The 27662-nt window shown below is 32.9% G+C and overlaps 1 long non-coding RNA gene across 1 annotated transcript; it reads left to right on the plus strand.

The window, feature by feature from the left end:
- The first annotated feature begins 1139 nt into the window (after positions 1–1139).
- LOC127738925 (uncharacterized) lies at positions 1140–14512 on the plus strand. Its single transcript, XR_008000219.1, has 3 exons — positions 1140–1393; positions 8714–9083; positions 12974–14512. It is a non-coding gene; the product is annotated as an uncharacterized LOC127738925 (long non-coding RNA).
- Positions 14513–27662: the final 13150 nt, after the last annotated feature.

The raw sequence follows: 27662 nt of genomic DNA on the forward strand, positions 1-27662 counted from the left end.
AATGCAGTTTAAGCATAAGACAATATTTGTAATTCAATGTTTAATTGTAATCCATGATAAATTACCCGTTTGAACAATGCGTTAACGAAAACTACATGGACAATCATCCTTTTATCCTTGGTTGCTATGAAACTCGTTGTTGCTAGGGTGCTCTCCTTGAGGTCCGCGCTATTGGTATATAAAGACACCGATACATTGTGCGAGTTCGTTCATTTGTTATTTGGCTGTTGATGAATAAGCATCGGAAAGAGAATACCAGCAAATAAAGAAAGTCTAACTGAGAAGTTTGTAAACCAAGTTCGAGTTGAAAGCTTGTGGTTTGAAGCAAGCGGTTTAGAAGTCTTTACGATTGTTGCAAGCTACCGGGTTGTTCTGAAACTGTAATTTACCACGGGAATGGTCGCAGTCCCTCGAACAGGTAGTTTGTAATAGTCTGGTGACTTCGGTGCTTCGGAGTCTAGGTGTTTCAAAACTAGTTGTCTCAGGAACTAGGTGTCTCAGAGACTAGGTGTCTCAGAACAAGGTGTCTCAGGAACCTATGGTTTTGAAGCTTGTCCTCTTATAGTTTTTGAAAGGTTATAATTGTTGAGCAAATCGGTTGGGACCTCGGAGTCAGTGAAAGGATTAAGGATAAATTGAGGTTATAGTTTTTAGACTACTTTTTGATGTAAATATTGTTGTTTCTTTATTAAGTTTCAAAGTTTAAAGGTTGGTCTCGTAGTTTTTAGTAAAGCCTCCAAGTTGTAGTTAGATTTTGAGTTAATTAAAAGATTGATATTGGAGTATCTCAGATTCTGTGAAAACGGATACGAACAGATAGTTTATAAGCCAAACACGTTACAATCTGTCTGAACTTTTTAATGCTTCATTTTAATATATAAAAATGTTTTTCTGTTACAAATCATGATGTATTGTTTTATGTGTACATGTTATGCTGCCCATCAAGGGCCCTTGATTGGAATAATAAATATTCTTATTCTTATTCTTATTCTTATTGCAATTACGTAGATGTTGAATGACAGACGAGAACCAACTCTGACGTCATTTGTTGTATTTTGAAATGAGTTTAATGGAACGGACAAAGGATCAACTTTATTCAGGTCAAGACTGTCGTTTGATTCAGACCACGCGATCCACAATATCAATATTGATTACTATTTAATTCATATTTTAAGTTAAGCTTTATTAACCTTTCGTAGACATTTAAATATAGTAGTCATTTTGAAATTTTGAAATACAACACGTAGTTCAAAATCTGTAATGTTGATTTGTAACCATGCCGTCAAGTTTCTAGGTCATTGATTAATGTTGCCAGAAATGGTAGAAATGCAACCATACAATTAATGCAATTGTGATTTATTTAAGATGTCTGCCTTCCCCGCCGGATATTCAGGTAAGTTTGCAAACAACGGCTTTTAATATCTTATTTTAAATACCTGTTTTAAACTGATCGTTTATGCATGTAGATTTTGTTCTCAAACATTTGTGCCGTGTGTATGTGGGTCACTTTATGACGAGATAAGGGTTCATTAGGACGGACGTTTAAATGTTTACCAACTATGCATAGTGTTGTACAAGTTTATTGCTTATTGTCTAAATCTTGTCATGAAATAATACTATGAATAATAAATACTAAATCTGCATGTGCTTTGCTGTGTTTTAAAGTGGATAGTCAAGTTTACCAATTATAATCATCTTTTTATCCGTTAATACAAGACATTAAATAATTTTCAAAATACTATACTTAAAAGACAATTCTATACTGGCGAATATTGTCATCTGACTCTCTTTGTTTCATGGTTGAATAATGATGCATCATTGTAGTGTCTCTGTATTGGCCCTGGTATAAATTCGAAGTTCGCTGCTGTATTGACACCGAGACCGTGCCGATGGATCGAGGGCCAATATAGCTGATCGAGAATCTATGATTTCAATATTTTATTAGAGGGTCACCACTTTTAATACATAAACACAATATACTGCAAAATATAATTCGCATAAAACAATTATATTACATGGTTAAACCATGAATTTATATTGACAATATAATACTTCCATGGTTAAACTTACTTCACTCCAAGAATATAAAAAAGTATTTCGTTTACTTCAAATATTAAAGCAGGTATTGGCAACCATATCGTAACACTTGACAATCTGAGATCAATTAACAAATTTGTCATCATCAGATAAATCATAAAAGTTTCATTTCGTTGCTTCACTATATAAACAATAAAGCAAATCTGCTTATAACGAACATGATAATGACGCAATGAAAAATGGACAAAATATGATTTTCAGACTGTTCCGACTTTTTATAAAAGAATTTCGTAAAATCATTGTTTTTCATGTATTTGAAATATTTCACATGGGAAGTTTGTTAATTTTTTGTTATGAAAGATTAAATTACTTTAATCTTGCCTAGACTAAGTAGTCTTGTATCTATTAAATTCGATACATAAGTCTTTATCTACAGGTTATATTGTTAATTAGAATATAGCAAAGTGCTCTCGACCAATGAAATTGTAGAATTTGATGTCTCTTAATTGTGAAGAATGAATGTAAATCGTGTTCTTCGTAAGGGATTATCCTATTATTTGGGTATTTACAGTTCAAAACAAAGAGTTTCTATAAATGAGTTACAACTGCCCCGAAGCACATTTATCAGATTGAAAGAATTTATCACACATTGATTGAAAATGACTAAAAGTTGAATTGTGAAACAAAAAAATAAAAATAAGTTGAAGTCTACTGGTGCAGTAAAACTGGTACCTTTAATGTTATTATGAAAATATTAATAACTTTAAATTACTAAAAAATTAAACAATATCAAAGCAATGCAAAAAAAGAAAAAAAAAAGTTTTAAAATCAAAAACAACCTAAATCTTTAGCTTTCCAAAACTCTGATAACTGGACTAGCGGTTGGGAAGAATAGTTAGTTCCAATATTCCGTTAAAATTTAAAAAAACAAGGAGTTTAATTTAAGTTTTGAATATATTTAAAACTTTTAAAGGCATTTTATTTGAACATTCCCCTGTTATAATGAAATAGTATTTGATTTAAGAAGCTGGACCAAAATATTGGCTGTGAAAATAAAATTAGTTGTAATTCAAATATAGTTATTTATTTAAACTGTAAATAAAAAAAGGATAATTCCTCAATAAAATATTATACGATATACATTCATACTCACAATCAGGAAACATATACAATTCCTACCTTTTCTTTGGACTGTTGTCACCTAATTTCTATAACGCATTTTTTTTTAAATATTTCCCAAATTATAAGAATATCCTTACATCACTAAAACTAATCCATAAATGAAATGCCGAAAAAGGAAGTCATGCGTCAATTATAAACATTGCACTGACAAAGACACTAATTCTTGAATACAACCAATCAAGAGATCATTTGAGCCTTGAGCACTTTACAATATTCTAAGTTTGTAAGAGAATGATAATCCCTTACTTCATGATAAGTACTCGCTAACGCTCGTACTTAATCATGAAGAAAGGGATTATCATTCTCTTACATATACTTAATAGCCATGTGCTAATTTTTATTTAATCCGTTAATTGTATTTGTCAGTCTAGTCTATTCAAATAATTGTGTGTTTGTTAAAAAAACTGATTTATCATTTCGATATGGCAGATTAGATTTAGTATTAAACTGAGCAGTTCCTACTTTGTACAATTGTATTCCATTCTGAACTATTAAATTATATATCGCGAAAACTAGAGTCGTTATTCGTTGCAAGAGTTAGTCCCCACAGTTAGAGTTGATGCAGACTCGTCGTATCGTTAATTGTGTGTGTCACGTTGTGGTTGCAGACCAACACACATAACCCAGTCACAAGATACACCCACGGCCAGTTTCCATTTGTGACAATAATATAACATATCACATGTTTTGTCGTCCTCAATCTTGAATTTTACATCTTTATTTTCATAACGCCCTGTTTAGATTTTCCACGGAGCTACTTTGCATCTAAATTTGGCAAAACGCTTATATATCAATATGAGATTATTTTAGATAAGTATAATTCATTTAGAAAATTGATTTATATGTTCGTAACTTTACCAACATTTTGTGGCAATATCTTATCTTGCCAGTATTTTCTTTATATTAATCGAATAGAACATCTTCTAAATGTGCAATATTTATTTATGCAAATCATCATTTAAATTAGCATACAAGTCAAAATAACAAACTATAATAAAGTTTGTCATAATTTTATAACAACATTTTCTCCTCTTTTTAATAGCATTTTTGCGACAACACTTGCATATTCTATAATTCAGTATATCTGTGCACATTCTACTACATCTAGCCCAGGGTCTAAAATACAAGTTTACTGCTTGACACTTGGAGGTCTCCGACTCCATATCTCATTGACTGCATCATTTGGGATATATTTGCCCACCCATAAATAACCTGATAAGTCTTGTACTAGCAGCATTAATGCATGAAAAATTCCTGATGCCCCAAATGACTGTACAATAGCTTCTTACTGACCTGAACAGGGTATAAAATATTATAATAATCGTGCAGTAGTGTCTTACACTTTGCAATAATTAAACTCAACGTTCTGCTTGCTGCCCCCAAGGGTGACTGGGGTATAGAAGCCAAGAGTGACTGGGTTATAGAAATATGATCATTACAGGTCTTCTTCCTACCGGAAGTAAAACCCTTGCCAAAGTTTGGCGTCCGTTTGACTGTGGGATGTACAAGTTCGCAGCGCAACTCTTTGATGGGTCCGTAGGTGGCATGTTGCAAGGCAAAATTTCTGTCCCTATCCATTATACCCTCATTTTCCAGTGGTAGTCTAAATTTACCCGACCTTCATCCCAGACGGCCTCCCAGACAGGACCTACCCATTGTATTTAATGTTAAATTGTTCTCGTCCTGAACACGCATGAAAAATTTGCCACTGGACGTTAAGCAACCAACAATCAATATATCTGATTGCTGACTTTGCTACAGATCTTGCTATCTCATCATAGTTTAGAAATTTAATTAATAATAGAATCAGATATTGGTAACTTGATACAATACGTTTTTGTATATCATTAAATAAAATCATAGTTTTTGCTTTTTGAACAGACAGATTTCTTATACTAGTATGCACAATTTAGTCTTCTCATGATCAAAATGTCATGATAATTTATTTTACATTAAGTATATATATATATTAAGAACACCCAAGAGAAATTGTGAATCGTTTTCATTTTCAGCAACCCATACAATATAATCTGCATATAACAAAAATACCAACGTTTTCACTATAGAAATACCAAAATATAATACTTTAATATCTGCAACTAAGCTATTTATAAGAAAATATTAAATAATACTGGGAATAAAATGCATCTTTGTTTTATAATAGACCTGAATTTACCGTACGCTAATCACTGTGTCATATAACCATTGAACTTAATAAAACATTCAATTTGTGAATATAAAGCTTTAATGGCACATATAAAATATTATTCTATACCAAGCTCATTCAGATCAGTAAACAAAAAATTCCGTGACATATGCGCTTTTATGAAATCTCCAAAAAACTGTAAAAGTATATAATTTCTGTAATGTTATAGATGTAAGCGTACTCAAATGATCAATAGTACTTATAGTATGTGCTCATCATGTATTACATCTCTAGTTTCTATAAACAATCATCGGTATGAAGTACTGCCTTTCATTACCAGCGCCTTCTTCCTATTTTCTGTCAGAATTCACGGAGGTCACTTTTTCAGAAAAATCACAGTTCTTCTTGACTACGACAACAGTTTTGTCCTTTCGCTTATCAGTTTTTATCGAAAGTTTTACGTTTGTTCACAAATATATAACATGTATTTTCCCTATATGTATGACTTCTACACAAACTTGTGTTCATCTGCGCACACTTCATTCCGATGTAAAGTAAGGTTGTCATTCACCATTGCAGATGAGCAAATGTATTTAGTGTTTGGAGTATGCTGTACATATAATTCATAACAAAGTGTCAGTTTTCTTTGTTTTGTGTCCGATTGCTTGTAGGATTTTGATGGTATGAGATATAAATAAAAACAAACAATATCTAAGAAAATCTTTTGAAAATAAAGAAATAAGGATTTTTTAGGTGATTTGTTGAACTAAAGTCTTTATTTTGTTCTAAAACAAAACATTGTATCCTGATGTAGTATGCTAGTTAAAGTTATCAAAGAAGAAAAATTTTGATGTTTGATAATTGTGTTAAACTGTATTTTGGTATGTATATTTCTTCATAGCTGGCTGGTAGGTTTCGAGAATTTAACACAAAACGTGATACAATTGTCAACACATTTTATAGTTCTTAGTAACACGAGGAGTGTAACATCTGGAGCAGTATCGGCAAACCTTTCAGAGCACATGTGATCGCACCCGGTTGATTGATGTGGTGCATGTGGCTCAGTCTTTAGTTTAGTATGTAGTGTTTGTTGATTGATGTGGTGCATGTGGCTCAGTCTTTAGTTTCGTATGTAGTGTTTGTTGATTGATGTGGTGCATGTGGCTCAGTCTTTAGTTTCGTATGTAGTGTTTGTTGATTGATGTGGTGCATGTGGCTCAGTCTTTAGTTTCGTATGTAGTGTTTGTTGATTGATGTGGTGCATGTGGCTCAGTCTTTTAATTAGTTTCGTATGTAGTGTTTGTTGATTGATGTGGTGCATGTGGCTCAGTCTTTAGTTTCGTATGTAGTGTTTGTTGATTGATGTGGTGCATGTGGCTCAGTCTTTAGTTTCGTATGTAGTGTTTTGTAGACTGTTGTTGGTTTTTTCGTCGTATTTCGTCGTATTTCGTTTTTGCCACTATTTTATCGATCTTTCTTCGTTATTTGATCCTCCCTTCATTATCTTCCGACTCGTTTTTACATGCTGACATACAGTGATTAGAAAAATATATATATACATTCACACAATTGAAATAATGTAATACCATAGTTGAATAAGTGTTTGCAGCATGATATACGTTTTCGTCTTACAAACTTTACAAAAGTGTTATTTTCATTTGCTAGCGCTGGGTGGAAACCGCTGCTAGTGAACGGTTAATCCTCGAGGGTATCATCAGCACAGCACGCAGTGCTGCCACTGACATGATTTATAACATACATTTCTTAAATTTTCTGTTGATAAATTTAGAAATTATAAAGAAACTAAGGTTCTAAATCCCTTTACACAAGGTTGACCTTGAATGGTTTTGGCTGTACCTGTAGAAAACTTATTTCAAACGGAATAGCACATCCTAAATTTTACGGTGATGTTGTTAACCGAGCCCGGAAATTAAGATACGATCCGGGTAAACGTATCAATCCTTTACAAAAACTTATTCTAGAAGGTTACCTTTCAAACACTGTACTTAAATCTTTGAATATTGTTTTTATTGGTATAAATATTGATTTTGTTATCAGTAAATCAAAACCATACTAAATATTAGAATTTACACATATGTACTTTCACAGTACTACAATCTGTCGATACCTATATTTTGGCATTGTACAAGGTCCTGTTTTTCTCTTGACTGTTAATGACGTCGTTACACTAAATTCATTGGTTGTTGGATGTGTACTGATTGATATTTTAGTCTAAGATACATTATTTTTTTATTGGTTGTTATTTGCTTTGAACTAGCTGTCAGTAACTGCGAGTACTCTCAGATCTGTACTTAGTGTCTTTTTTGTTGTAAAGGATGAGGGATGGATATATACCCTGCCACGTCCTGTCTGAGTTTCTGTCTGATGAGTTAAGCCTTTTTCAACTGATTTTTATAGTTTATTCTTATGATTTGCTGTTACACCACTGTCCCAGGTTAGGGGAGGGTTGGGCGCTCACAAACATGTTTAACACCGCCACATTCTTTATGTGCCTGTCCCAAGTCAGGAACCTGTAGTTCAGTGATTGTCGTTGATTCGCGTCTGTCATATTTGTTTTTCGTAAATTGTTTTGCTATAAATTAGGCCGTTAGTTGTCTCAATTGAATTATTTCATATATTTCATGTCGGGGCCTTTTATAGCCGACTATACGGTATGGGTTTTTCTCATTGTTGAAGGCCGTACGGTTGCCCATCATTGCTTACATCCACTTTTGAACTTCGGTGGATATTTGTCTCATTGGCAACCATACCACATCTCCTTATTTCTATATTAGATTATTCTGTTAAGTATCTTTTGATCATACAGCTCCTCAAGTGTTTGTATATCTTCGGCTTTCAAATTTTTGGTTTTGAGCGTCCCTGATATGTTTTATTTCAGAAAAGCGCTTCGGATGTACCAAATTTAGAAAGAGTTATTCTCATTTGATAGTTCAAGGTAAATATTGCTGCTGGTGGACTTGTATTCCCCGTGCATCATCAGCACACTATATAGACAGTGCTTGAGACTAAGGTTCTGAACACCTTCAAGCAAGGTTGACCTTGAATTGTTTTGACTATTCTGTCTTGGTCACATAGCTCCTCAATTGTTTCTATACATCAAGTTCTAAATTTTTGGTTTTGGGCGTTCCTGACAACTTTACCAGATGTATGAAATAGCCATGTAAGACTGTTTATTATTTGACTCAATCGTATTATTAAAAATATTAACTATTAATCGAAGTTTTTAAAAGGATTATTAACAAGTAAATGTAAAATTTCTATTAGAAATAATACCATTCTATATCCCTTAGTAGTGTAATTTATATTTATAATAATGCATATTTGTAGATCCGTCACAGTATGGATCGTCCTTTGCACCATCCATGCAACCTGGACAACCAGCAAGTTATCCTCCTCCTGGACCTGCAAGTTATCCTCCAGCTTATCCTCCAGTTACAGGACAACCAATGCATGGACAGATGCCGATGCAAACTCAGTCTGTAATCATGAATAACCAGACTATAACCATGCAAATCGATCCAGCTCATGCGGCATTGGTTGCTAATATGGCTCAAATGATAGATCCGAATAATCCAGCGAGAAATGAACATCCGGTTCGCATGAAATGTCCGTCATGCCACCTAGAAGTAACAACAGAAACTACATACGTCGTCGGTAGTTGTACCTATCTCTGCTGTATTCTGTTCTTTTTAAGTGGGTAAGAAAAACTCGTTATATAATCAAATACAATAACAATGAGACAAAACCTGTTAAAGTAAGCTTTTTATCTCATATAGTAGGTTAGTGTTTACTAACCTACACAGTCTTTGTAAACAGTATTTGATAGTATGTAATCGGCTAACCAGAGTAAATGCAAGCAGAAGATCGGTGGATCGCCTTCGCTTAGCAGTTGAAAAAAAAATCCGTGGAAGAGTTTATAACATAATTGATCTTCATTTACAAATTTCATCCATTTAGGTCAAGCAAAAAAACCACAATCAATAATTACAAAAATAAACACGAACACAACATAAAATTGAGAATGGAAATGGGGAATGTGTCAAAGAGACAACAGCCCGACCAAAGAGCAGAAAACAGCCGAAGGCCACCAATGGGTCTTCAAAATATTCATGATAATGTAACTTTTCATGCACATGGACATCATTTTTGCAACTCTAAAGATGATTGCTTTATAAAATCACCAACTGCTGGCAAAAAATCAAATTCAGGATTTAGAAGTTGTTTTAGCTAGAATAGTGGTTGATGTTTTGTATCATACAATTGATTTCATTTTTATAAATAACCGTTTAGTTTACAAACTAGAAAAAAAGTTATACTCATCGCCCAGTTTATTACAACATTTAAATCACCTTTTTAGCTCACCTGAAATAAGTGAGCTTTTCTCATCACTTGGCGTCCGTCGTCCGGCGTCGTCCGGCGTCGTCCGTCGTCGGCGTTAACTTTTTACATTTTGAACTTCTTCTAGAGAACCACTGAATGTAATGAAACCAAACATGGCATGAATGTTTCTTATGAGGTGCTGACCAAGTGTTGTTACTTTGTAGCCGATCCATCATCCAAGATGGCCGCCAGCGGGGGACTTAGTTTAACATAGGACCCTATGGGAAATACATAAAAATGTCTTCTTTTAGAGAACCAATAAATGGAATGGAACCAAACATGGCATGAATGTTCCTTATGAGATGCTGACCAAGTGTTGTTACTTTGCAGTCGGTCCATCATCCAAGATGGCCCCCAGCGGGGGACTTAGTTTAACATAGGACCCTATGGGAAATACATACAAATGTCTTCTTTTAGAGAACCACTGAATGGAATGAAACCAAACATGGCATGAATGTTCCTTATGAGATGCTGACCAAGTGTTGCTACTTTGTAGCCGATCCATCATCCAAGATGGCCGCCAGCGGGGAACTTAGTTTAACATAGGACCCTATGGGAAATACATACAAATGTCTTCTCTTAGAGAACCACTGAATGGAATGAAACAAAACATGGCATGAATGTTCCTTATGAGGTGCTGACCAAGTGTTGTAACTTTGCAGTCGGTCCATCATCCAAGATGGCCGCCAGCGGGGGACTTAGTTTAACATAGGACCCTATGGGAAATACATACAAATGTCTTCTTTTAGAGAACCAGTGAATGGAATGAAACCAAACATGGCATGAATGTTTCTTATAAGGTGCTGACCAAGTGTTGTTACTTTGCAGCCGATCCATCATCCAAGATGGCCGCCAGTGGGTGACTTAGTTTAACATAGGACCCTACGGGAAATACATACAAAATGTCTTCTTTTAGAGAACCACTGAATGGAATGGAACCAAACATGGCATGAATGTTCCTTATGAGGGGTTGACCAAGTGTTGTTTCTTTGCAGCCGATCCATCATCCAAGATGGCCGCCAGCGGGGGACATAGTTTAACATAGGACCCTATGGGAAATACATACAAATGTCTTCTTTTAGAGAACCACTGAATGGAATGAAACCAAACATAGCATGAATGTTCCTTATGAGGTGCTGACCAAGTGTTGTTACTTTGCAGTATGTCTATCATCCAAGATGGCTGACAGCGGGGGACTTAGTTTAACATAGGACCCTATGGGAAATACATACAAATGTCTTCTTTTAGAAAACCACAGAATGGAATGGAACCAAACATGGCATGAATGTTCCTTATGAGGTGCTGACCAAGTGTTGTTACTTTGCAGCTGATCCATCATCCAAGATGGCCGCTAGGGAGGGGGCTTAGTTGAACATAGGACCCTATGGGAAATACATACAAATGTCTTCTCTTAGAGTACCACTGAATGGAATGAAACCAAACATGGCATGAATGTTACTTATGAGGTGCTGACCATGTGTTGCTACTTTGTTGCTGATTTACTGTTCAAGATGGCCACCAGGATATGTTATTAAATAACGGGACCAATATTAATCCAAATTTGGCCTCAATCATTATTATTTGGGTATCTCAGGCTGTTATGATTTTTATCTATCTTTACCTGATTTCTAAAACCAAAGTAGAGTCAGGTGAGCGATACAGGCTCTTGAGAGCCTCTAGTTTATTCATTGGAGGGGTCGAGACACAGGCACTTTTTTCCGTCAATTTGGGGTTTACTATCCACACTTGTACGAAAAAACTTGTTTCTGTCAATGGGGGGTTTACTATCCACACTTGTACGAAAAATCAAAAACCATTTTTCGTACAAGTGTGGATAGTACCCCCACCCCACTGACAGAAACAAGTGCCTGTAGGTCGAGAGACCTTTTATATATTTGTCAAAACGTTATGATATATAAAAAAGAAGTTTGTAAAAAAATGCAAGTTTTAAATAATCACATATGGAACGGGGACCCAGTTATTTCCCCCATTGAAACGCATTGAAAATCATAGTAAATAAATGGGGTACTGTCCAATAAATAATTTTGATAGCCACCTTGGGACTTCTGTTTCACGTTAGGCATTTGTTTCGAAGTTTCTAAGTGCAATCTCAGTGCCTCATGACCGGCATTCCGTTGCACAATTTTGTTTTGATTGACAACAGGGTAGGTCGGTCTACTTCCGGGGAAGAATAAAGGCTAGAATTTAGGCAATTTACTCTATGTACCGACGCCAGATTACATTTAAATCAATCAAAATTTTTACAGAAATTCAAGCTAGAAAGCCTACCCATTCAATGAAAACTACATTCAGTTACAGAACTTGTGTAATAATAAAACTACACCATTTTTAATAAAAGTTATATATTTTTTTTAAGAACTACATTCTTGGGTACCGGACTGGTTGCCGTAACTGGGATCCTATTCCATATGTGTTGAAAATGACTACAAATAATGATCAATGGAAGACAGCATAGTTTTTGTAACTTGCAAATGTATAATTTAGTGAAGTGCGTCAAATTTGTTGCGTACCCATTGCAGTTTTAGCACTGGGGTCAAAACAAAATCTACAAACACAAAACATAAAAACACACAATTGTTGAGTTAGAAATTCTTATAGCACGAATTGTGAGAAATGAATGATTAAACTCGAGATTTTAAAATAAAATAAAAGTTTTACCAAAGGAGGATGATTGTCGCCTTCAAACGTGTTTAACCTCGCTACATTCTTTATGTGCCTGTCCCAAGTCAGGAGGCTGTAGTTCAGTTGTTGTAGTTGATTCATGTCTGTCATATTTGTTTTTCGTAAATTGTTTTGTTAAAAAGTAAGAATTGTTTCATATTTTTACATGTCGGGTTCAACGGGTTTAATCTATCCAATCTGTCATTCAAAACTCTCATCAAATACACACAAAAGATACAAGAAGGAAAACTGCATGTATATTTTAAACGCTAGATGTCATTTTTATTCTACTATTTTTCATTGGTTACTGTCCAATTGGAATATTCCTCATATCGCAATTTTATTCATAGACGTTATATACCTACGATGTACTGTATTTGTAAAACAAAGTCAATAATTTATTTAAACGTAATAACCCGACAGAGAAAAAAAGAAGAAGAAAACGAAGATCAAAGTAAGTCAATATAGAATTTATTGTTAAAACGTAAAATTCTTCTTCTAACCTTTTTTAAATTTGTTTTGTAGACTTATCTTATGCTGCTGGTTGGCTTTCTTTATGAATATGGCAAAAGACGTTGTTCACACTTGTCCGAGTTGTAAAGCTGAGTGTGGTAGATTTGTCCGACAACAACAAAATAGGGTTCACGCTTCTGGTGGTCGGGGGAGGAGGAGGAGAGGACGTAGGCGTTGATCAACTTCATGGTTATTATGGTCGGCGAAGACTTAGGCGATGATAATTTTTATATCCTGTAACCATTACAAATAATATTTTATCACATTTTATGTTCTTGGAAATACCATAGAGTAATATTACTCAGTGGCGTTATAACATAAACATAAGTTCACAAGAGAGATCATTGCATGTGTATGGGTACTAAGTATCTAAGGAAGCTGTAATTGAAGTCGTTTATTATTTCCCTAAGACTTTTTAATGTGCCATTTGAAAAATGCTTAATTCATGTTTCCCGGAATGAATGGCTGTATTTCGAACATGTTTAAACTTCCGTGTACCTGGTTGAAATTTGGTACACCAAATAGGCAAACGGTGGAGAATATTGAATAGATAACGGTGGTCAAAACGTCCGGACTCTTGAATATCGATCGTAAGTCTTGACCACCTTTACATACTCCTCGAAGAGAACCACTTTGTTAAAATACTCCTTCATGAGTAATTGTCTTAATGTGCCGAATTATAACCTTGATGTAGGTAATATGTTTATCACTTCATTTGAGTGTGTTTATCTTGTATGTAAAAATTATACTGTATGATTCATTTTTCATCATAATTAATGCAAATTCCGTCCAATCAATTGATTGATTAATTGTGATTTTGAATAAATTGCGCGAGAGAATCTTTGGACATTCATGATTTATAATGTCATTTATTTACGGTGTTAACTTGTATTTATATTGTATTAGTTTATGACAAGTAATTGTTGTCATATATTTCAATTATGATTATTCGCAATATTGACACTGCAATTGAATGTTCGGTAATATGATCAGATGCGGATCCAGGATTTTGTAAAAGAGGGGGGGGGGGGGGGGGGGCAATCTAGAAAAAGTTTGGAGTGGAACAGATAAAAATTCTGGACTAACCATAAATGTAGCTCCATAAGGGAGCACGACCCAGCCCCCTAAATCCGCCTCTGATGATCCTCAAGGCGAGGGTGAACAAAGTGGATATAATGGGGGTCAATTATTAACACGGATATTCCAAATGGATTGTTTCATTTTGACAGGAAACATAAATCATACGATTTTTGTTTGTTTGATGTTTTATTTTTTTTTTAAACTGCAACATCTATGACTGCGCATGTTCTCCATGACATCGTTATACAATTATGTAAATGTAATAGTATTCAGACTCAGGGGGTCAGACCTATGTCAGACAAGTTTATGGTTGTGTGTTTTTTTACATAAATTTGTAAATTAAACTCTTCCTTAAAATATGTTCTATTGTATTGTATTGCATTGTATTGTATTTAATTGTATCATTGTTTGTTTGTATTGCTTGCCCCTTATGGGTGTAATTTTGCAATAAAGATATAATATTCAGTTAAACAGCTAGACTGGATTAAATTCGTAATTTACTGGTTTAAGCATTATAATGTGATTATAAGAATTGAAATCTTCTTGTAGTTTTATAGGGTTGTGAAAGTTTGAGAATGAAATGCTGTGCTTCCTATAAATGTTATTCGGTCATATCTTTAACGCCGAATAAAACTACAAAATTAAGCATTCAATATTTACATAAATATACTAATTACCTTATATCTAAATACTATATTTGTAAGTTTTTATGTTTCTATATATAAAAAAAAAGAGAAACTGCTTTCTAAAACCCCATTTTTCCGTTTTGAAAAAATATGAGTAAACCTAATTTTCTTTTTTAACTGGTCCCCCCCCCCCCCAAAAAAAAAAGCACGTATCATCAGCAAAAATGTAATAAAAAAATGTTATTTTCACACACAAATACACAACAAACTGATTAATTTTATTTACAGGAAAGATGAACGTTCACCCGTACCGTACGGTTATTTCGTGGTTTGCATTTCAAAGATATTATATTTGCATTCCAGAGTTGTTAGGTCTTTTTTTGTCACATATATAAAAATAAGAAGATGTGATATGATTGCCAATGAGACAATCATCCACCAAATTAAACGACGTAGATGTTAGCATCTATTAGTCACCGTACGGTCATCAACAATGATGAAAACCCATACCTTATAGTAAGCTATGAAAAGTCCCGAAGTGACAAAAAGTTAAACATTTTGGTAACTTTATCTTAAAAATTGCTGGTGCTGTTTTATTTATTTTTTTTCTCTTTCTCAAATCCACTTGTCATAATTTGCTTAAAGTAAAAGTAAGTCAAAGAGTAAATGTCATTTTATTATCAAAGAATTAAGATGAGTACTTGTGTATAGTACAAATTAAAACTTAAGATCAGATGATGTTAGGTGATAATAACTAGTGTGTCATTCGTTATTGGAACAATTCGAATACGAAACAATAAACGAAAAACAAATATGGTAGACAGCAACCAGACACTACTACTGTATGCCAGGCTCCTTACTTGGGACAGGCATATACATAATGTAACCAGAGACTACTACTGTATGCCAGTCTCCTGACTTGGGACAGGCATATACATAATGTAACCAGAGACTACTTGTGTATGCAAGTCTCCTGACTTGGAACAGGCATATACATAATGTAACCAGAGACTACTACTGTATGCCAGGCTCCTGACTTGGGACAGGCATATACATAATGTAACCAGAGACTACTACTGTATGCCAGTCTCCTGACTTGGGACAGGCATATACATAATGTAACCAGAGACTACTACTGTATGCCAGTCTCCTGACTTGGAACAGGCATATACATAATGTAACCAGAGACTACTACTGTATGCCAGGCTCCTGACTTGGGACAGGCATATACATAATGTAACCAGAGACTACTACTGTATGCCAGGCTCCTGACTTGGGACAGGCATATACATAATGTAACCAGAGACTACTACTGTATGCCAGTCTCCTGACTTGGGACAGGCATATACATAATGTAACCAGAGACTACTACTGTATGCCAGTCTCCTGACTTGGGACAGGCATATACATAATGTGGCGGGGTTAAACATGTTTACAGTTTTTTATACACAGACATATCTTGATCTCCCCTTTTCTAATTAAAAAACTATGCGGCACATTTGACCCGATGGGTTTAACGCGTGAAGCAGGAAAGTTTTATAGTCACTTCCCCCTTTATTTGTTTTACTCAAAGAGCCAACATAATCAAATTAATGCAGTATAGTGAAATTTAAATGTTTAATTCTCGAATGAATTAACCATAATTTTGGAAAATATTTTGAATTTTAGATTCATTTATTGCTCTTTAAGCAATTTTTATAGAGTTTTGCAAACTCGAACCCTGAAGGATTTTTAGATATCAGGATTGAAAAATGGATTCATTTGAATTTGAAAGACACTATATTTGCGAGACAATTTTGGTCCTGAGTGGACTAAATAGATTTAAACTGCAATTAACCTGTAAGCGTTATTTTAATAAACTGATCAGAAATGTGACAAAATGATGTTAAGATACAAAAGGTGAGATACTTTATATGGATTTCAAATAAAATGCACAAAATAAACATTTTTTTCTTTGTAGCTAGCATCCTGCCATCATATTTCAATGGCGAAATTTGATGAGTTGTTTGACAAAGATTTAACCAATGTTTTCTTTCTTAGAAATACAGGTATGAAAATACTGACTTGGAAACTGGTGGCTTAGGTGCTGGAGTACTAGTAAAACATCGGCACAAAAGGCATGAATAATTAACAAAAAATGTTTAGAATAAATACTAAACAATTCAAATTGAATAAAATAAAATCCTGAAGGTCAGCAATTAAAACAATGATTTCAGCCGTATACCCTATAAATTATTGATTTATCTACTCATTGTACTTACATGTATATCGTATTTACATATATTACATATAATATAAAAATGAAATTCCCATGTGCTATTCTGTAATGGTTTTTTAACAATGAAATGTAATACGCCCGTTAATAAATCATCGATGTAACAATTCAAATATTGACATGTAACCATGACGTCAGACTGCCGCAACATGATTCTAACCTAACTGAAGGTGAATGTTAAGAAAACTAAAGTTATGTTATTTAGCAAGAGGAAAACTAAACAAGATCTGAAATTTACATTGCAGAATGATTTACTAGAAGAGGTCGATACATTTTCGTATTTGAATGTCATTTTCGAATATAATGGTACATTTTTTGATACCAAAAAGAAACTTGTAGATCAAGCCCAAAAGGCATTGTTTTATATTTACAAAATTATACGAAATGAATCTTTACCCATTGATCTACAATTTAAACTTTTTGATTCTATGATAGAACCTATCTTACTGTATGGTTCTGAAGTTTGGGGCTTTGAAAACCTGAAAATTATCGAAAAGACTCACTTGAAATTCCGCAAACTGAGGGCGCTAAAAGTTAGAAACACTACGCCTAATTTTATGGTTTATGGAGAATTGAGTAGATTTCCTATGGAGATAAAGGTGAAAATTAGGATGATTATATATTGGTGTAAAATTGTAAATAATGAATCAAAGCTATGCAGTTTATTGTATAGACTGATGCTTGGTATAAAGCCTAAATCTAAATACACCTTTAAATGGGTAAATTTTATAGAAGCAATATTAAACAGTACTGGCATTGGATATATTTTTGCCAATCAAACGGGCTACTGTGAAAAAATGTACTTAAAACAAATGCTTTGTGATCAGTTTGTACAACAGTGGTTTAGTGATATTGAAAACTCATCACTAGGACAATTTTACTCGATATTTAAAAAAAAAGATTTTACTTTAGAAACATACCTTCTAAAACTTCCTGAATATTCAGCGGCAGGCTTTGGATCACACACTTTAGGTGTTCAAATCTGCGTCTGCCTATTGAAACAGGCAGATGGCAAAATATTCCGAGGCAAGATAGAATATGTGCTTTGTGTAGGAGTAATATTGGTGATGAATTTCATTTGTTATTTAAATGTACTAAATCAAAATATTGTTGTTTTAAGGGGAAAGTTTCTACCAAGCTACTATACACAGTGAATTCTAATTATAAAAAATGGGAGGTCTGCTTTCAATATGTAATGTGCAACTGTATAAACGACTTTCTGTATTTATCAAAAACATTGCCAATATGTTCTGAAAATGTTAAAAAAACATATTTGTATATTATTGTTATATCTATATGCTATATCTATATTATTGATACCACATGTTTACTTCGTCATGTTTATGTAATGCTATTATTAATGACCTCATGTTACACATGTATCTGTGTGTGAGTGTTCAAATAAAATCTTAAATCTTATTCCTAATTATTTTTATGAATCGGCTTGATTCTGTAAGAAGATTAATTGTACTCATTTTTATGGAAAACATTATTCTAAAAATAAGATGAATAAAGAGCAAAAAATTACGTTTTTTTTTCTGAAATCATGTTACAAAAAATTATAAAAATAAATTATTTCCAATTTTTGGTGAATATCTTCTTTACATAAGCAAGGATTTGTATAGTTAGACTATACAAATCCTTGACATAAGTATGCTCTAAATTTGTTTATCAATTCTTTGTGACAAGATATGTTTTATGCTTAATACATTGTCAGAGGTAAAATTCTACCAAGAGTGATCCTATTTCCCATTAAAAAAAATTCAATTTCATCAGCCAGAGCTAAATTATATCAATTCAGCTAGTTTCTTAATTTTCAACCAGTTTATTGTCTTTTTAAAATCTTGACCTCTTATTCTTCTCTGAAAAGGAGGGAGGTATCTCTTGTTAACATGGTTAATATTAAAATACCATAGTTGTAAATCGAATTTCATTTATTTCTTCTTGATTTTTGTGATGTTAACTCCTTTTCATTGATTTTTTTACTTGTGAAATCAGGGGAGATAACAACTTGCACAAAACTCAGAAAAAATCCACCGCTTCGTGTTGAAAATTACTCGACGTTTGCGAATCCAACACTCTGTTGCCTAAATATTCTTATCGAGTGTTTGTCTTAATGAGATGCCGTATCAAATTTAATTATTCAGCCCATTAATTTTAGTTTCCTAGAAAATATTTAGATTTTTTCGATCAGGAAACTTCCGGTTTGAAGATAAAATTAAGAAAGAAGGACTTTTAGTTGTTTTGTAAATTTTGACGAGTAAAAACTATATATACTCATGATTATTTTGATCAGTAAGTTTTTATCATGACAGTGGTATATTATTTAGAAAAAAAATGAGATTTGTCTCATCCGTAGTTTTACAGAGTTGTTAATGTCACGTGACTCTACTGATGCTGATAGACTTGGGGACAAACTGTGACCTGCTTTCCAACTGAAAAGAGAAGCAAGATGTATTTTTTATTTTGACAGTCTATGAAAAAGGTCTGAGGCCAAAACGAAGGACTTGGGCATTGTCTTTAGAATTTAATCCATTGTCCTTTAAATGATAGATTTTTTATTGGTCTGCACGAAAGGGTGACATTCAAAAAATGGTCTCCCGCTGAGCCATGGGATAGAGTAAATTATCACCCTCATATTAACCAATCAAATGGCATTTTGACGAAGTATAATAAAAGCAATGCATGCTGCCTTTATTGATTTTCTTCGTCTCGGTTATACGTCACAATGATGCCATCAACATGAAACAAAACCCCACACCTCACTGCAAATTAAAGACGGGTCCTATAGAAATATAAATGAATTTAATTATACCACACTTACAGCTCATACGACTAGGTAAATGGGTCCAAATTATTCAAATCACCAATCAAATCCAGTTAAAATGAAAATTAATCGCGTAAACAAGTTACTTCAACCATGGAAGTATTATATTGACAGGGACTTGTCTATATAATACTTCCATGCTTCAACACAACATTTGTCAATGACCATTTACTCATGTGTTCTGTGCATTAATTGCACTTAGTGGGAAAGAGATGATATAAAGTATATTTTAGAATGAAGAAAAGTTGCGAGCTCGTTAAGAGTTTGCTATATAATAAGATACTGATTTAGATGTAATGAATATATGCAATTTGAGCAGATTATCTTAATATTCATAGAGATGGATGGATTGGTGTTTAACGCCTTTTAACATTACATGCTAATCAGAACGAGAACATGTTGATGTGATATGAATTAAAAAACCATGCTATGAGCCGGTTTTTTTTCTAGCTAGTTTGTCAGGTAACAATCCACAGGGAGACATGTCACCCTACCCGCAAGACACTTTTTTTTTCGATTAGTCTTAGCTTACTCTTGTTCCTAAATGCTACTTTAAAATACGAATCAGAAACTCATCTAACCCATGTGGTTTAACATTTATAAAAAAATTGTTAATCAATAAATTCCTATCGTAAAGGTGATTTAGACTGTAGGAACGTTTTTGTATCGCTGGTCAGATCAACCTGAAATCTTTATATAATGGAGAATATAGCAAGAAAACATAAGACCGAAAAACAAAATGATCAATCCGAATCAAATGCCAACTTTTAAGATGGATTCGAGTGATCCAGAAGAGAAAGCAGTGACTGTCTCTAATAATATACCCTTTTGTCAAATGTGGAGCAAGTCAATTATAGGAGAAAAAAATTAACAGCATGTGTTATTTTGGAAATGATTTTCCTATAAAACTCAACAAAGTCATGAAGACCACGGAACTTCCAACGAGATTAAACCAACACGAGAACAAACATATTTGTCAGCTTCATTGTTATGGAAAAAAACCTTAAAATATGTCGGGTTACAATTAGTTTGCTCCTAGTCCTTCAATCTCCTACATCTCAATATGGTGTACTTCCTTCATTTAAATTCATTACCTTTATATTTGACGATGTTGTCCCTGTTTTGGTTGTGACAATTTTGCTGTTTATTTTGATATAATAAGAACAGCTTTAAATCTGAACGTTTTTGTTCATTTGCTTCGACATATCCATCCTGCCTATTATTGTTTTCGGAGGGGCATCGTTCTTTCTGGATTATTTTTCCGTGAATTTTTCTGTCCTACTATTTTATTTCAAACTTTTGTCTTAGCTCCCCTCCCATTCCCTCATTTTTAAATGATTTCTCCCAAGGCAAAAGACTGATATGTCACGTTCTGACACCAAATTTGACCCAATATATCAAATCAGTTGCCGTGATTACAGAACAATTTCAACGGATGTTTTACGCAGCGTAGAATATGCCTATCATTCAGGACAAAAAATAATATCACTCTTGAGTATATATCATATCACCAAGGAAAGTTTTAATTCGGAAAATTCAGAAATTTATATTTGAAAAAATATATATATAATGGTGTTACACAAGTCTTTTGTTTTATTTTCTGTGAATAATCCACAAATGTTTTTTTCTTTTTAAATTTTATAAATGTTTCAAAACTACATAAACTTATCGTTAGGGGGTTTTATCTAAAAAAAAAAAAAAGGATCGAGGGACAATGCAAATTTAAACCAAAATTATTTGGAAAATTAATCTGAAAATGATTAATTTATCGGTTACCCTTTCTAGAATGAAATCTTCTTTGAATTGATCATTTCATTTCTTAATGTTGCCGACTGTTTCTTGACATACTTATATCATTAGACGGAAACATAAACATATCTTTGTTAGCATATTTTAAAGCATGTGCATTCTTTCATTGAACACCGTAATCTATTTTATGATAACATGTTTAAACAGTTTAAAAAAACTTGATATCCCACAGCTGATTGATTTAGGATATTTAACTTAGATGTAGTCAAGGAAGTAAAATTTGTAGACTGTTTTGATGTTACTGAGTAAGTTTTTCTTTAATTTTTTACTTAAAACAATTTTAAATAATATGTAAACTCTACTGATTTTAGAGGGACAGATATATGAATTTGGGAATTGATATTTAATGTGAATACAATGAGTGTACAGTATAATTTTTGTTTGGGTACGAAAGAGAATGTATCGAATAGATCATATTTTGAATTTTCCTCTTGGACCTTCTAAAACTTCCTATAGAATTTTTAAAATTATTTTAACATGCCTGGTCCTTGTTTTTACATGCTTCTTCCGTGCTTAATATGCTTATATTATATATACAACTCGGACTTGGTCCCTGTTTATAAAATGCTTATATTAATATATCCAGCTCAGGCATGGTTCCTGTTCTAATATGCATACATTTTCAGTGTATTTGACTTTGTGTTATATTTTAATGATAGTTAATCTCATAGATTCCCGTATTAAGCCAATTTGACGTATAACGTAGAAATAAACACGATACACATTATTCCCACTTTGAAGCAAAATGCAGATTAAAATCTCAAAACAAAGATGTAGATATGTTCTAATACTTGGACAAGGCTCTTTTTTTTAAACGGTTCATGTTAATTTCTATAAATGTATTTTAGGCACGATGAATATATCGTCTATTCAGGCCTCAAACAAGCTAGATTTAAATACTGAAATGATAAAACTAAAAGAAAGTTATACATTGACTCACAAGAAATTGTATAATTGTTCTGATTTTATCATAGATTTTACACAAGAAAGAATATTGATATATAATAAAAATATATTGTTTTAAAGATATGAAAGAAGTGAGAAAAACTTAAGACTTGGACTGTGAATATTTTAAGAAAGTTTTATTTAAAATGGCTAAAAAAATAAAAATAAACAGTTTTAAATAATCTAAGAATATCAAAATGTATCTTTATAAAAGTATTGTAGTCATATAAGATCGAGAACTTTGTCTAAGATAACGAAATATTGAAATTAAACGATTACTTTCAAAAATTGAATCTAACTAATGATCACTAATGGCTATTGAAGTGAATCTCCATTTACATCGAAATCAAAGATTGATTAATTAATTGAAAAACGAGTTGATATTTGAAAAAAGGCCATATAGAGAACAAAAAATGTTGGCCTAAAAATATAGATTTAACTTAATTTCCTTCTCAGCTGAAGATTGAAGAACAAAAGAAGATGTGTGTTATTCGTCATTGAGACAACAAAAGACATATGAACACTTTTTTTTTCTATCTTTTGGCATTCCGCTTATCAAGATTAATGGAAGTGTCTTGTAAAAACAATTGTTTCACTGCTGAGTTTGTTCCAAACGGGAACATCGTGAGCGGTTGGTATTGTTTCTTAATGATTTTGATTTAAACTTTGGAAAAACATAGGATATGGGTTGATTTAACCGTGACAAGATGCTTATGAATATAAACAAAATATAGAATATTAAAGAAACGGTGCTTGTATTACTGTTCTTCAACATGATAATTAATGGAAGGTCTCCAAAAAACACATAAAAATTGAAGCCCCCTAAATGTCTTTCTGAAAATGTGTACGTGTTGCTAGATTTCTGTCTTATTGCCAATCTCCTTTAATTCGTATTTAGTTACATAATTAAGAATGATTACATTCATGTCGCTGTATTAATTCCTACTCTATGATTAAATTATCTTGAAATTTAACACAAATAATTCAGTATTACTTTTTGCTCAGTACGATAATTCGCCAACATGATTTTAAATTACTATTTCATTAAACCGTATAACATGTGCCGTTAGAAGAAGAACATATTGGTTCTTTGTGTATACTACAATACTAATATATTAAAGTGGAAAAATATGAAAAAATCGTATTGGCATCCATCGAGTACACAGCTGGATATTTAATTATATCATAATTTTTATATAGTAGCCCACTTCTACACTCTGTCAATACAATATGAGTTAAGGCGAAATGTCTGTAAAAGATTTTTTCCAGCCCGGTTTTGATCATTTCGTATTCTTGAAAAAATAAACTGTTAAAAAGACTTCAGTTCTTTCTTTCATTTTTAGCTCACCGGGGCCCGAAGGGCCCCATGTGAGCTTATGCCATCACTTGGCGTCCGTCGTCGTCTGTCGTCGTAAACTATTTCAAAAATCTTCTCCTTTGAAACTACTGGGCCAAATACCTTCAAACTTTAACTAAATGTTCCTTATGGTATCTAGTTTATAAATTGTATCCGAAGTTTTGATCCATCGACAAACATGGCCGCCATGGCTAAAAAAAGAACATAGGGGTCAAATGCAGTTTTTTGCTTATATCTCAAAAACTAAAGCTTTCAGAGCAAATCTGACAGGGATAAAATTGTTCAATTGGTCAAGAACTATCAGCCCTGAAATTTTCAGACGAATCGAACAACTCATTGTTGGGTTGCTGCCACTAAATTGGTAGTTTTAAGGAAATTTTGCAGTTTTTTGTTATTATCTTGAATATTATTATAGATAGATATAAACTGTAAACAGCAATAATGTTCAGCAAAGTAAGATCTACAAAATAGTTTTACATGACCAAAATTGTCAATTGACCCCTTAAGGAGTTATCGCCCTTTGAAGACAATTTTACACAATTTGTTCATCAAGTTTGCTAACATTTAAAAATCTTCTCCTCTGAAACTACTGGGCCAAATACCTTCAAACTTCATCTAAATGTTCCTTAGGATATCTAGTTTATAAATTGTATCCGAAGTTTTAATCCATCGACAAACATGGCCGCCATGGCTAAAAATAGAACATAGGGGTCAAATGCAGTTTTTGGCTTATATCTCCAAAACTAAAGCTTTTAGAGCAAATCTGACATGGGTGAATTTGTTCAATTGGTCAAGATCTATCAGCCCTGAAATTTTCAGACGAATCGAACAACTCATTGTTGGGTTGCTGCCACTAAATTGGTAGTTTTAAGGAAATTTTACAGTTTTTTGTTATTATCTTGAATATTATTATAGATAGATATAAACTGTAAACAGCAATAATGTTCAGCAAAGTAAGATCTACAAAAAAGTTTATATGACCAAATTTGTCAATTGACCCCTTAAGGAGTTATTGCCCTTTATAGACAATTTTACGCAATGTGCTCATCAAGTTTGCTAACATTTAAAAATCTTCTCTTCTGAAACTATTGTGCCTAATACTTCTAAACTTTGAATGAATAGATATAAGAAGATGTGGTATGAGTGCCAATGAGACAACTCTCCATCCAAGTAAAAATTTATAAAAGTAAACCATTATAGGTCACAGTACGGTCTTCAACACGGAGCCTTGGCTCACACCGAACAGTAAGCTATAAAGGGCCCCAAAAAAATACTAGTGTAAAACCATTCAAACGGGAAAACCAACGGTCTAATCTATATAAAAAACGAGAAACGAGAAACACTTATGAACCACATCAACAAACGACAACTACTGAACATCAGATTCCTGACTTAGGACAGGTGCAAACAAATGCAGCGGGTTTAAACGTTTTAATGGTACCAAACCTTCACCCTTTTTCCTGAAACAATAGTGTAACATCACAACATAGAAAGACACACTATAAAATATCAACTGAAATAGCTTAACTCAATCAAAGGACATATTAACACCACTGAACATACACTGAACAAATAAATTTGACCTATGACACAATGTAAATACAAAATAAATAAACTAAGGGAAGAATAATAAAAGTAACATGTTATATCGGTAAGAAATGTTAAACAATTAAAGAAAAACAAAATGCTCGAACAAAAATACCATCCATTTGCAATAACTTTAAACACAGGTAAATGAAAATAATTTTGTTGTTAGGTATACCTGTACAGTACCAATAGAGAAAGGAAATATTTTTACAAAATAAATAATTTTGAATACAAAATAAATAAACTAAGGGAAGAATAATAAAAGTAACATGTTATATCGGTAAGAAATGTTAAACAATTAAAGAAAAACAATATGCTCGAACAAAAATACCATCCATTTGCAATAACTTTAAACACAGGTAAATGAAAATAATTTGGTTGTCATGTATACGTGTACAGTACCAATAGAGAAAGGAAATATTATTACAAAATAAATAATTTTGATGTTCATAGTACGAAGTGAAAATTTATAGTTATACCAAACACTTATAAAAGCTGGTATATAGACCAGATATAACCCTGAATAACAAAAAAGCAATACAATTAGTATCAACAGGTCAAATAAACAAGAAAGTACGAATGTTCCTTTAGGAATCTAGTTTATGAATTGTATCCGAAATTTTGATCCATCAACAAACATGGCCGCCATTGGCTAAAAATAGAACATAGGGGTGAAATGCAGTTTTTGGCTTATGTCTCAGAAACTAAAGCTTTTAGAGCAAATCTGACATGGGGTAAATCCCGCCTCATTATTAATGTGCCTGTCTCAAGCCAGGAACCTGTTATTTTTATTGCTTTTTATAGTGGTTTTCGTTGGTTGTTGTCTGTCATATTTGTTTTTGTTCATTGTAGTTTTACATATCAAGCCGTTGGTTTTCTCTTTTAAATTGTTTTACATTGTGACACACCTGGGTCTTTTATAGCTTACTATACAGTATGTGTTTTGTTCATTGTTGATGGTGACCTGTATTTGTTCATATTTTTATCATTCTGTCTTTATGGATAGTTGTCTCATTGGCAATCATTCCACATCTCCTTGCTTTTATATTTTTTTCAGAACTCCTAAATTCGACGATGATATAACTCTTATTTTAGTGATATCAAACAATATTCCCATTAAAAATTGTGAAATGTTTTTTTACGAATTTTTAAAGAGGGACTTTAAGTTATCATGATATTTAAAGCACAACGGGCAGACCAGGACATACATGTTAAGAGGATTTGAACAATGTAGACAAATTATATACCTATTTTCTTTCATCTTTCAAGTAAACTATAATGAAGGAATAAACAATAAGGAAAGCGATGATTAATATAGTTTCCTTTTACACTTAGAGTATTTTTGTTTACTTTGTCGTCTATATTTGATAAGACACAACACAAGGCAAAATATGTATTTGCTATAATTGCATGAAACAACGGACCTACATATTTTGAGTTTCAGACAAGCAATGCCCAATACTTTAATAGGGTCAATCATACAAATTATTGGGTGTATTCGTTAGTATTTTCTGGATTAACTTCTCATAAATTACACTCGAAACAAAAGTTTGCAAGTTAAAGATGTATAATGCAAGGGAATCATCATGATAAAAAAATATTTAAAAGAATAAAACGATTTTTGTATTCAGGTAAACAGAGAAATGAATTGCATTCGTAATTGCCCTCTTCAATTACATACGATAAACAAGATGGACAGAATTGATCGCATTAATCACTGTTTAAAGTCCTGTTTTTAAAAACACGCCCGACACTGTCTAAACTACCCCGGCAAAAATGTTTGGACTCGATGGTATCTAATATCCGGCACGGTGACGGAACATTAATAGACAGAGAAAAGGTAGGTTTCTGTTTATTTATTTGTTAATTTTATGATATCGAAGAATATATATACATATATAACTATTTTCTATTGTGTCAGAGATGTAATATTTTCTACAACCGTTCTAGATTAACGGAGAAATAAGTAAAAATGCACGCCAAAATGACGAATTGAGTGAACCTTGCCTCGAATTTATTTAATTTCTCCTTAAATTGTTCACATTGTACAGAAAGAAAGGTACGGAAAGAAAGATATTGACACGGAGATTACAAAACTAGCTACTTTGAGCACTTCAATACTTGTATTTCTGTGTATGGAACGAAAGAAATGGGTCACGTCAAAATGGAAGGAGCCGGTTTTGTCAATGTGTACA

Source organism: Mytilus californianus, unplaced genomic scaffold, assembly GCF_021869535.1.
Source record: "Mytilus californianus isolate M0D057914Y unplaced genomic scaffold, xbMytCali1.0.p SCAF_4, whole genome shotgun sequence".
Classification (NCBI taxonomy): Eukaryota; Metazoa; Mollusca; class Bivalvia; order Mytilida; family Mytilidae; genus Mytilus; species Mytilus californianus.